The sequence below is a fragment of the Triticum aestivum genome, chromosome 6B (assembly GCF_018294505.1).
Source record: "Triticum aestivum cultivar Chinese Spring chromosome 6B, IWGSC CS RefSeq v2.1, whole genome shotgun sequence".
NCBI classification, from domain to species: Eukaryota; Viridiplantae; Streptophyta; class Magnoliopsida; order Poales; family Poaceae; genus Triticum; species Triticum aestivum.
In genome coordinates this window covers 1439803-1453745 of record NC_057810.1, presented here as the reverse complement: position 1 = coordinate 1453745, position 13943 = coordinate 1439803, and the positions used below count along the sequence as shown (strand labels likewise).

General features: G+C 42.3%; 1 pseudogene; it reads left to right on the top strand.

Annotated features, from left to right (window-relative positions):
• Positions 1–808: 808 nt before the first annotated feature.
• LOC123135338 (wall-associated receptor kinase 2-like) lies at positions 809–4214 on the top strand (annotated as a pseudogene).
• The last annotated feature ends 9729 nt before the right edge of the window (positions 4215–13943 follow it).

Below are 13943 nucleotides of genomic sequence, written 5' to 3'. Positions count from 1 at the left end.
ACTAAAATTATACTAAGTCTGCGTCAATAAATATGGATCGGAGAGAGCAATTCTTTTTGCGGCGGCCATGTAGAATTCCTCCTAAACGCTTTCCGGATCAATCACCATATTCAAAAAAGTTTCTTCGATTTGGCAGTCTAATTAATATGATTAATGGCAGTCTAATTGATTGAACTAATTAGTGCATCATTTTCTGAAACTGTTCATTGTCACACTCCAAAATTGTATTTTATTTTTCGGAAAAAAACTGTATTTATTAACTCATAATAATATATTAGACTTGTCTAATATCTGGTTGGACTTGCCAACATCGGTGCATGAGTGATGGTTCCTTCTTGAAGGCGTTACCTTGGAGCCTTGCGTCCTTTGTCTGCTGATATATCATTGTAGTTTGGTGGTTCGATTTGGAGATACTGTCACGAGGCTTGTCCTATGTGTATGACCTCAAGTTTTTTTACTCTCTATGTAAGACAATTTATTTGGCATTATCAATAACTAACACTAATATATAGTTGTGCGTCACTCGATGCACATGCCAAGAGGGTGTTCTCTCTTGTTGTTAAAAAGAAATTAAACTAATAATGAAGCATCAAAATGATTCAAAACTACTCCCTCTGTAAAAGAAATATAGGAGTGTTTAGACCACTAGTTTAGATAACTAAGGTAGTGATCTAAACGCTCTCGCAATTTCTTCACTGAGGGAGTAGTTATCATGAGCATATATACACCCGAACGTTCTATCGTCAATTCTTGGTTGGAATGATTATAAAGCCACCCAGACCACGGCGTCCCCAACGCGGCAAAGCAAGCCCACGCCGTTCCCAACCCAGACCACGCCGTCCCCAACACCATCCATGCCGTTCCACACATTAGCTGCTGTACCTGTAGTACTATTATGGCTCGGCGCAAGGTTCCCACTGTTGGGAGCAGCATCGCCACAACCTAGCAGCCAGTGCCAAAGAAAATGCGGCAGGGTAGACATCCCTTACCCATTCGGCATCGTCCATTCATCACCCGACGACGACTACGGCCACTGCGCCATGAACGGCTTCGGCCTGACCTGCAACGAGAACGGCATTGATGGTGGCCGCCATAGGCCATTTTATGGCGACGTGGAGGTCGTCGGCGTCTCGCTGCAGCAAGGTCAGGCTCGGATGCTGAATGATATCTCCTATTATTGCTACAACACCACCTCTCGGGAGATGGACCGCGACGAGTGGTGGCTGAACTTTGTGGGCACACCCTTGAGGTTCTCTGACACCACCAACAAGTTCACGGTCATCGGTTGCGAAACGCTGGCATACATCAACGGCGATGACAGCAACCACGGCGATGATGGTGATTACGGCGGCAAGTACATGAGCGGGTGCGTGGCCATGTGCCGGGGAGACGATGTGATGTCGACCCTGAGCAACGGCTCCTGCTCCGGGATAGGGTGCTGCCAGACCGCCATCCCCAGGGGGCTGCAGTATTACCACGTGGAGTTCGACTCTGCCTTCAACACGACGGAGATCCACAACGTCAGCTGCTGCAGCTACGCGGTGCTCATGGACTCGTCCAACTTCACCTTCTCGACCACCTATGTGACCTCGCCGGCGTTCAAGAACAACTACGGCGGCCAGGCGCCGTTCGTGGTTGACTGGTCTATCGGGAACGACACATGCGACGTAGCCCGCAAGAAGCCTGGGTCCTACGCGTGTGTCAGCGACAATAGCGAGTGCTTCAACTCGCTCAATGGACCAGGCTACATCTGCAACTGCTCCAAAGGCTTCCATGGTAATCCTTACCTGCAAGATCCGGAGCACGGATGCAAAGGTACGTAAACCAGAGCCTCCAATCCTTATCCACATGGTAATCCTTATCCGCATGCTTGCATGCATGCATGTTCCATAATTAATCCAAAAAAGGTAGTATACCAAAAAAGATTAATTTCATTAGCAAGCAAGATTAACTGATCTTAAATTTGGTAAAAATATAATTGTCATCTTGCAAAAATATGATGCACTTCCTTTAATGTTTCTTTTTTCAACTGCAAACCGTAGAACAATTGTTCTACGCTATTTTCCCATTAATCATTAAACAAGATACACTATTTACAACAAGAAAAGAAAGAGCAAAGCAATAAAGTGAAAGTTGGGCTCAACCAATTCTCCTTTTCTTGGGAACATGTGATTATCTAGTGGATCTGGTTCTCAAACTGTTAGAATCATAGATGTGCACTAATCCATCCTTTCAAGGTATTGAAATGCTTTGCTTTTATTCTGTGTTCCAACGCTTGCTTTATACTAGATGAAATGGTAGTTGAAAACGTGTTGGAGAAATTGTCATAACCAATTCGTTAAAATCCCCAAGTGTTAATTCTTCAGACATTGATGAATGCAAGCTCCCCCAACTGTATCACTGCACAAATGGCGGGGTCTGCAGAAACTGGCTGGGAGGCTATGACTGTCCATGCAAATTTAGATGGAAAGGCGACGCCAAAGCGGGAACTTGCATAGATCATTTCCCTCTAGCAGCAAAGATTGTAGTCGGTAAGTACTCTACTACAGCCCATTGTGGGTGTTTTTGTTGATAGCTCATAGTGCAATGAACATTAGTAAACAGCACGCTGGGTGAGATCTGTTCGAGTAAAATCTATAAACACATGTATGACAAACCGACTGCTTGTACATCTCTTCATGGATGCAGGACATATGATTGCTTCAAAGGAATTGAATCATTCAGTTGTATATACTGCTTAATTTCTATAAATGGCCTGGCTGTAATCTACGACCTACATGATTTCCTTGTCTTTTAAAAGCTCAATTTCCTTGAAGTTGTTCTAAGGATTTATATTCCTTTTTCTTCTTGTAATTCTAGTGGTAATTTGTTTTAGATTCTGAGTACATGAGCAAAAGAAACTATTAACTTTTTATACGAAATATTTCTGCTAGAATAGTAACTACGATTTTAATGATATAAAGTAAGTTTGTTTTATCTCCATCTAGGTACAATTGTTGGCATTCCTATCATGGTGATTATAACATTTCTTGTTATTCTTCACAACGAGAAAAAGAAGATTGCAGAATTCTTCAAAAAGAACGGCGGCCCTACATTAGAGAAGGCAACAAGCATTAAAATTTTCAAAAAGGAGGACCTCAAGTCATTTCTAAACAAAAATAACTTAATTGCAAATGGTTCCTTTGGTAAAGTTTACAAGGGCCTTCTTGAAAATAAACTAGTTGCAATAAAGAAGCCGATTAATGGTAGCGTGCGAGAGAATGAACAATTTGCAAATGAAGTCATCATCCAATCTCAAGTCATCCACAAGAACATTGTTAGGCTCATTGGTTGTTGCCCTGAAGTTGAAGCCCCCCTCCTGGTCTATGAGTTTATCTCCCAAGGTAGCCTCCATGACATTCTTCACAACAATAATAACAAGGTGGCTCTCAACTTGGATGCACGTTTAAGAATTGCTGCACATTCAGCGGATGGTCTAGCTTATATGCACTCACAAGCAAACACTAGAATTCTACACGGTGATGTCAAACCAGCAAATATACTCTTGGATGAGAACTTTGCACCCAAAATTTCAGACTTTGGCATATCTAGCTTGCTTGCAACAGACAAATAACATACTGCATCAATCATCGGCGACATGAATTACATGGATCCAGTATATCTACAAGAAGGCCTACTCACGGAAAAAAGTGATGTCTACAGTTTCGGAGTTGTGATGCTGGAGCTTATTAGCAGGAGGAAGGCCATATATTCTGATAATAACAGCTTGGTAAAGTGTTTCCTTGAAGCCCATAAGGAACAGAAGAAACCAACGGAGTTTTTTGACAAGGAAATTGCAATTGCGGAAGATTTAGAGCTTCTTGATAGTCTGGCAGGTATTGCCGTGCAATGCCTTAGCCTTGATGTAGATCAAAGATCCACGATGATGGAGGTAGCTGAGCAGATACACAAACTCAGTCGATCTCGTAAGGTGTAAGATGTTTGTCACTAAGCTACATTTGACAAAACCCTCCTTTGTTTCCGTGTAGAAAATGCAACTATGTTTCTACGGTAGCCGAATACTGGCAGGCTGCATTTGTAATTATGTTTCTAAGGCTTTGTAACGATATGTCACAGCACTACATTTTTACCAAATATGTAACCGTGTGAAACTATTGGCTCCAAACAACATTTTATTTATAAATAGAGTGCAAGAAACAGATCCAAACTTTGCACACGGGTCTTCTTTACAAACTTGTGGTCCAGCGCGGTCAGGCCTTGTCTAATCAAGAGATGCTGTCTTTGTATGATTGAGATATTATATGCATGCATCATCTTCTGCTAACAGAAGAGTTGAAGTGCAGTAGCTTGACGTAAAGACTTGGGTCGTTAGCCTTGGCACATTCAGGAACACCACTTCACTGGTGCTGCAGAGTTACGCGAGTGTCCTCCAGATACCATTCATGCACCTGCCGTCTTCCTCGAAATACAACCACTGTACTAGAACTTGACTTGGCCTCGTTGATGGCATCTTCATTAAGCAACTTGTTGATGGCTTTTAAAAATGAATAATTTTTTGCCGACATGGAGACCATGAGATGGTCTTTGCGCATCTTCCTCATTGTTTCGTTTCTTGCGTTGCGCTTGCTATCGTTCTGCTCCCCAGCAAGTTAAATAGCACGCCCGTACGTCCATTGAACTTGCAAAGCTTGCCTGCTTGACAAGCAGCCTCAACATCTTATTCACAACAACAGCCTCCACCATTAACAACTGTTGTTTTCCATATGCATTCTTTTTTGATGACATGGTTCTTGCTTAGTAGTTTTTGCAACTGCTATGAGGCAGGGTAAATACATCTACAGGAAATGCCATAAAGGAGACTCTCTTCCGCAAATATGAACAAGGATGAATCGAGAACAGAGAGACTAGAGAGTTCAGAGCCTGATTCAGTTCATCAATATTACAACCAATTTTCCCTCTATTTGTCTTACGTCCCAAGGCGGAGATAGAGTGTGTGACATAATGTATCGAAGCGTCTCAACTCCTATACACAAGAGCCCGCATGTATATATTGATATTGGCGAGGCCTGATCTCGTAGAGGCATACATATATGGTTGAGATATACATGGAGAGATAAGGGAAGATTACATGAAGAGATAAAGATAAAAAGATCTTCCTAACTACCCCAACGACATGACTTGAGAACCAAGGCTGCGGTATAGCTTTGTAACGTGACAATGTTTAACACTCCCCTATAATCACAAGTGGATTAAGTTGAGATTACGTCGAAACACTTCAAAGCTTCTAGTAGGTAATGCCTTGGTAAACGCATCTGCAAGCTGATCTTTAGAAGGAATAAACCAGATTTCCAGTTCCTTGTTTGCAACTCTTTCTCTAACAAAATGAAAGTCTATTTCAATGTGTTTGGTTCTAGCATGAAAGATTGGGTTAGCAGACAAATAAGTTGCACCAAGATTATCACACCAAAGAAGAGGAGTTTGAGTTTGCATTACTCCAAGTTCTTTTAATATGGCCTGAATCCAAATAACTTCAGCTGTGGCATTGGCTAATGCCTTATATTCTGCTTTAGTGCTAGACCTGGAAACAGTAGGTTGCTTCTTTGCACACCAATAAATCAGATTATGTCCATGAAAAATGGCAAATCCCCCAGTGGACCTTCTGTCCTCCAAGCAACCAGCCCAGTCCGCATCAGAGAAAGCACTGACACTAGTGGAAGATGATTTATTGATTGCTAGACCAAAACCCATTGTATTCTTGACATACCTCAAAATACGATTTGCTGTAGTCCAGGAGCCATGGTGGGTGCATGCAGGAACTGACAAGCTTTGTTAACTGCAAAGGAAATGTCAGGTCTGGTCAGGGTTAAGTACTGAAGTGCGCCAACAATGCTCCTGTAACTCGTACTGTCCTCCTGATTCGGGAGTTCTCCTTCTATCAAAGAAAGTGGTTCCGAACTGGACAGAGGAGTTGGGCAAGATTTGCAGTCTTGCATACCAATTCTCCGCAAAAGATCAGTCACATACTTGCCTTGTTATAAGTGAATGCCATATTCAGTTTTCATTACTTCAATGCCTAAGAAATAGTGCAAATCACCCAAATTCTTAAGAACAAAATCTGACCTAAGATCATGTAATAATGCTGTGACTACTGAACTGAATGAACTTGTGACAATGATGTCATCAACATATATGAGGACAAAGATAGTGGTGTGAAACTTGTTGTAAATGAATAAAGCTAAGTGCTTGCAGTTTCATATTTAACCGAGAGTACCAAGCTCTGGGAGCCTGTTTCAGTCCATACACGGCCTTGTCAAGCTTGCAAACATGAGAGGGTGCATCTTTATCCTCAAACCCAGGAGGTTGTTTCATGTACACCTCCTCTTCCAGAACACCATGAAGAAACGCGTTATGTACGTCTAGCTGTCGAAGACTCCATCCCCTGGAAACAGCAATTGATAACACAAGACGAATAGTTGCAGCCTTGACAACAGGGCTGAAAGTATCCTCATAGTCAATGCCATAGTGTTGCTTAAATCCTTTGGCAACCAAATGTGCTTTGTAACAATCAATAGTACCATCTGATTTCCGTTTTACCCTAGAAACCCATTTGCAATCAATTAAATTTGTACCTGCACGACGAGGAACAAGATGCCATGTTTTGATACGGTGCAACACAGAGATTTCTTCTTCCATGGCATGTTTCCAGCATGCATCCCCAAGTGCAGCAGCCAAGGTTTTGGGTTCACTAGCTTCTCCTGTCAAACAAGTGAGGCCATACTTGGAAATATTTTTGTAGTTTATACGGTTTATAACTCCCCTTTGTAGACATGTACGTGGAGGTGAAGGCACAACCACAGAGGATCCTGGTGCCCGACCAGGTGCTGCAGGAGGATCTGCAGCCGCCGCGGATCCCGAGCCTGAGGACGCGGCAACTGGCGAATCAGCCTCCGCCGTGGGCGTCGAGCCCGAGGCTGCAGCGTGGGTCGGGGAAGCAGCTGGTGCGCGGGGAACTGCAGCATGGGTCGGGGAAGCAGCTGGCGCGCGGGGCCCCACACGGTCGGCCGAGGCGAGGTTCGACGCGTCCGCACGAGAGGAGGGCGTGGGATTCGACGCCCCACCCGTCTGATCAAGGGGCGACGCACGCGAGGAGGGACCGGGGACAGACACTGATCCCGCGGAGTGGCGCGCTGCAGTCGCTGATTCTTCTGACAGGTGGATCTGGGTGGATCCCGAGGCCCCTGGCTGTTCTGGCGATGACGATCCCAAGGTGGATGCTGCTGGGAACTATATGTCTCAACTCCTATACACAGGAGCCCGCATGTATATATTGATATTGGCAAGGCCTGATCTCGCAGAGGCATACATATATGGTTGAGATATACATGGAGAGATAAGGGAAGATTACATCAAGAGATAAAGATAAAAATATCTTCCTAACTACTCGAACGACATGACTTGAGAACCAAGGCTGCGGTATAGCTTTGTAACGTGACAATGTTTAACAGTGTTCCCTCAACATGTAAAATAAAATCGTAGTATATAATATTTGTTTCATAATATTGGTACTTGGAAATGATAGTCATCTCTGTTTTTCAGCACAGTATCTGGGCTGCTGCAGTACAGAGAAGGTTCGGATTTGTAAATCCATTTCGTTACACACACAATGCAATAAATCAAACATACGATAGCTTACTTATTCAGGTAGCTAATACCAACATAATTGCTTCTTCAATTTCCTCTAAGATATGCATAAAACAATATAAACCCTGACTCTCCATTATGAAGAATGAAGATCATCCTGTCTTCAATTCTTGTGCTTCACTTCCTTTTGCTTCCAAGAAGCTTGTTACGACTGTCCATTCATTTTTTCCATTCTTTGATTGTCATGTCTCCACTTCTTTTAGAAATCCGGTATGGACAGTTGAGATTCGTAGGACGACCTGGTTGTATGTTCAAAACATAAAGGCGACCGTGCGTATACATCAGACGAGGCACACAATCATTCCGGATTATCTGTTGAAAAATATAGTAATAACTTCGTAGTTAGCAATGATGTACTAGTTTTAGAAGTATGCAAAAAGATGCACGGATGTCGTAATAGTAAAAAATCTTACCAGGATATCTCCATGGTAGTTACCGTAGTTCAACGTGCACTAGTGGCACGTATTGACCATAATGTTGAGGTGTTTGTTTGTAGATATTTTATTTCTCAAGATCAGTACAAAATGTCATCAGATGATTTTTCTCCTTATAAATTAATTCGGAGCCATCGATGTAGTAAGTTTTGTCTACCATCTTCTGCACATTCTTTGAAGAATGAAAATAAGCTGTCAATGGAAATAAGCTGTTAACTATTTCGAAATAAACAATATAAATTACTTAATAACTATGTTTGAGAAGCTCACATGTGGGAAGAATTGGAAGTGTATCCACAAGGACCCAAATGTCCATATTGTCTTGCTCGACTGTAGGATCACCAAGATCTATGGTGACAAGCATGCCCTGATCAAAACCATACATCGTGCAAAGTGCTTCCCAATTTTTGCAATCAAAATGGGTTACACTCTCAGCATTGTACAACTTTACTTCAAAATCCACACCATGATGGGTCCTTAGGTGAATTTTTTTGGTTTCCATACTTTCACGGTCTTCAAAAAACATCCTTTCCAAGACATAGCGTCTTGCATAACATGGGATAAGTTAGTTGAATTGGAAAAGATGAAAAATACACGTTAAAATAGTTGAAGTCATGCTTAATTACGAAAAAAATTATTTTCGTCGTTACGTACCATATGAACATCGAAGGTCTCCTCGAGCTTAATGCTGAAGCGCCGATCTTCGTCCAGCTCAAGGAACCTGTCGCACATACCTCGGTCGTAGAGCAAGGTATACAATAGGTCTGGTTCACAGCATAACATACTTTATAGAACCTATGACTGAGGCATAGGGAATGACTTTTCATTCTCTTTCTATTATCTGCCATGGTCGGGTCTTGAGTCTTACTCAACTTCACACCTTTGCATCACAGGCAAGAACTCCTTTGACTGTTCCATTTTGAACTATTTCAAAAATTTATAAAGGTATGTACTCATTGAAAAATCTTATCAAGCGTCTTGATCTATCTATATGGATCTTGATGCTCAATGTGTAAGCAGCTTCACCGAGGTCTTTCTTTGAAAAACTCCTTTCAAACACTCCTTTATGCTTTCCAGAAAATTCTACATCATTTCCAATTAATAATATGTCATTCACATATACTTATCAGAAAGGCTGTAGTGCTCCCACTCACTTTCTTGTAAATACAGGCCTTTCCAAAAGTCGGTATAAAACCATATGCTTTGATCAACTCATCGAAGCGTATATTCCAACTCCGAGATGCTTGCACCAGTCCATTGATGGATCACTGGAGCTTGCACATTTTTTAGCACCTTTATGATTAACAAAACCTTCTGGTTGCATAATATACAACTCTTCTTTAAAAAATCCATTAAGGAATGCAGTTTTGACATCCATTTGCCAGATTTCATAGAATGTGGCAATTGCTAACATGATTCAGACAGACTTAAGCATCGATACGAAGTGAGAAAATCTCATCGTATTCAACACCTTGAACTTGTTGAAAACCTTTCGCAACAAGTCGAGATTAGTAGATAGTAACACTACTATCAGTGTATGTCTTCCTCTTGAAGATCCATTTATTTAACATGGCTTGCTGATCATCGAGCAAGTCAATCAAAGTGCATACTTTGTTCTCATACATGGATCATATCTCAGATTTTATGGCCTCAAGCCATTTCGCGGAATCTGGGCTCATCATCGCTTCCACATAGTTCGTAGGTTCATCATGGTCTAGTAACATGATTTCTAGAATAGGATTACCGTACCACTCTGGTGCGGATCATAATCTGGAAGATCTACAAAGTTCGGTAGTAACTTGATCTGAAGCTTCATAATCATTATCATTAGTTTCCTCACTAATTGGTATAGGAATCACTAGAACTGATTTCTGTGATGAACTACTTTTGAATTTGGGAGAAGGTACAAATTACCTTATCAAGCTCTACTTTCCTCCCACTCACTTCTTTTGAGAGAAACTCCTTCTCTAGAAAGGATTCATTCTTAGCAACAAATGTTTTGCCTTCGGATCTATGATAGAAGGTGTACCCAACAGTTTCCTTTGGGCATTCTATGAAGACGCATTTCTCCGATTTGGGTTCGAGCTTATCCGGTTGAAAACCTTTTTCATATAAGCATCGCAACTCCAAACTTTAAGAAACGACAGCTTAGGTTTACTCCTAAACAATAGTTCATACAGTGTCGTCTCAACGGATTTAGATGGTGCCCTATTAAACGTGAATGCAGCTGTCTCTAATGCATAACCCCAAAATGATAGTGGTAAACTGATAAGAGACATCATAGATCGCACCATATCTAGTAAAGTACGATTACGACGTTCGGACACACCATTACATTGTGGTGTTCCAGGTGGCGTGAGTTTGTGAAACTATTCCACATTGTTTTAATTGAAGACCAAACTCGTAACTCAAATATTTGTCTCCGCGATCAGATCATAGAAACTTTATTTTTCTTGTTACGATGATTTTCCACTTCACTCTGAAATTCTTTGAAGTTTTCAAATGTTTCAGACATATGTTTCATCAAGTAGATATACCCATATCTTCTCAAATCATCTGTGAAGGTTAGAAAATAATGATACACACCGCGAGCCTTAACACTCATCGGATTGCATACATCGGTATGTGTTATTTCCAATAAGTCAGTAGCTCGTTCCATTGTTCCGGGGAACGGAGTTTTAGTCATCTTGCCCAAAAGGCACGGTTCGCAAGCATCAAATGATTCATAACCAAGTGATTCCGAAGACCCGTCAGCATGGAGTTTCTTCATGCGCTTTACACCGATATGACCCAAACGGCAGTGCCACAAATAAGTTGCACTATCATTATTAACTTTGCGTCTTTTGGCATCAATATTATGAATATGTGTATCACTATGATCGAGATCCAACAAACTATTTTCATTGGATGTATGACCATTGAAGGTTTTATTCATGTAAACAGAACAACAATTATTCTCTGACTTTAAATGAATAACCATATCGCAATAAACATGATCAAATCATATTCATGTTCAACGCAAACGCCAAATAACATTTATTTAGGTTTAACACTAATCCCGAAAGTATAGGGAGTGTGCGATGATGATCATATCAATCTTGGAACTACTTCCAATACACATCGTCACTTCACCCTCAACTAGTCTCTGTTTATTCTGTAACTCCTATTTCGAGTCACTAATTTTTAGCAACCGAACAAGTATCAAATACTCAGGGGTTACTATAAACACTAGTATGGTACACATCAATAACCTGTATATCAAATATACCCTTGTTCACTCTTCCATCCTTCTTATCCACCAAATATTCAGGGTATTTCCGTTTCCAGTGACCATTTGAGCGATTCTCCTCCATCTTTTAGCCATAGAACTTGTTGGAGACTTCATATCTCTCAACTCGGGTATTTGCTTGAAATATTAACTTCAACTCCTGGAACATCTCATATGGTCCATGACGTTCAAAACATCTTTGAAGTCCCGATTCTAAGCCGTTAAGCATGGTGCACTAAACTATCAAGTAGTCATCATATTGAGCTAGCCAAACGTTCATAACGTCTGCATCTACTCCTGCAATAGGTCTGTCACCTAGTGGTGCATTAAGGACATAATTCTTCTATGCAACAATGAGGATAAACCTCTGATCACGGATCCAATCCGCATCATTGCTACTAACATTTTTCAAAACAATTTTCTCTAGGAACATATCAAAATAAACATATGAAAGCAACAACGCAAGCTATTGATCTACAACATAATTTGCAAAATACTACCAAAACTAAGTTCATGATAAGTTTAAGTTCAATTAATCATATTACTTGAGAACTCCCACTTAGATAGACATCCCTCTAATCCTCTAAGTGATCACGTGATCCATATCAACTACACCATGTCTGATCATCACGTGAGATGGAGTAGTTTCAACGATGAACATCAATATGTTGATCATATCTACTATATGATTCACGCTCGACCTTTCGGTCTCTGTGTTCCGAGGCCATATCTGTTATATGCTAGGCTCATCAAGTTTAACCTGAGTATTCCGCGTGTGCAACTGTTTTTCACCCGTTGTATTTGAACGTAGAGCCTATCACACCCGATCATCACGTGGTGTCTCAGCACGAAGAACTTTCGCAACGGTGCATACTCAGGGAGAACACTTCTTGATAATTTAGTGAGAGATCATCTTAAAATGCTACCGTCAATCAAAGCAAGATAATATGCATAAAAGGATAAACATCACATGCAATCAATATAAGTAACATGATATGGCCATCGTCATTTTGTGCTTGTGATCTCCATCTCTGAAGCACCGTCGTAATCACCATCGTCACCGGCGCGACACCTTGATCTCCATCGTAGCATCGTTGTCGTTACGCCATCTATTGCTTCTACGACTATCGCTACCGCTTAGTGATAAAGTAAAGCAATTACAGGGCGTTTGCATTTCATACAATAAAGCGACAACCATATGGCTCCTGCCAGTTGCCGATAACTTCGGTTACAAAACATGATCATCTCATACAATAAAATATAGCATCACGTCTTGACCATATCACATCACAACATGGCCTGCAAAAACAAGTTAGACGTCCTCTACTTTGTTGTTGCAAATTTTACGTGGCTGCTACGGGCTGAGCAAGAACCGTTCTTACCTACGCATCAAAACCACAACGATAGTTCGTCAAGTTAGTGCTATTTTAACCTTCTCAAGGACCGGGCGTAGCCACACTCGGTTCAACTAAAATTGGAGAAACTGATACCCGCCAGCCACCTGTGTGCAAAGCACGTCGGTAGAACCAGTCTCGCGTAAGGGTATGCGTAATGTCGGTCCGGGCCGCTTCATCCAACAATACCGCCGAACCAAAGTATGACATGCTGGTAAGCAGTATGACTTGTATCGCCCACAACTCACTTGTGTTCTACTCGTGCATATAACATCAACGCATAAAACCTAGGCTCTGATATCACTGTTGGGGAACGTAGTAATTTCAAAACAATTCCTACGCACACGCAAGATCATGGTGATGCATAGAAACGAGAGGGGAGAGTGTTGTACACGTACCCTCGTAGACCGTAAGCAGAAGCGTTATGACAACGCGGTTGATGTAGTCGTACGTCTTCACGATCCGACCGATCCAAGCACCGAACGTACGGCACCTCCGAGTTCAACACACGTTCAGCTCGATGACGATCCCCGGACTCCGATCCAGCAAAGTGTCGGGGATGAGTTCCGTCAGCACGACGGCGTGGTGACGATGATGATGTTCTACCGACCCAGAGCTTCGCCTAAGCACCGCAATGATATGACCGAGGTGGAATATGGTGGAGGGGGGCACCGCACACGGCTAAGGAACAATCACGAAGATCAACTTGTGTGTCTATGGGGTGCCCCCTGCCCCGTATATAAAGGAGTGGAGGAGGGGGAGGGCCAGCCCTCTCTATGGCGCGCCCTAGGGGAGTCCTACTCCCACCAGGAGTAGGATTCCCTTTTTCCTAGTAGAACTAGGAGCCCTTCCATGTAGTAGGAGTAGGAGAGAAGGAAAGGGAAGAGAGAAGGGAAGGAAGGAGGGGGCGCAGCCCCTCCCCCTAGTCCAATTCGGACTAGGCCTTGGGGGGGCGGGCGCGGCCTGCCCTAGGCAGCCCCTCTCTCTTTCCCGTATGGCCCAATAAGGCCCAATACTTCTCCCGGCGAATTCCCGTAACTCTCCGGTACTCCGAAAAATACCCGAATCACTCGGAACCTTTCCGAAGTCCGAATATAGTCGTACAATACATCGATCTTTACGTCTTGACCATTTCGAGACTCCTCG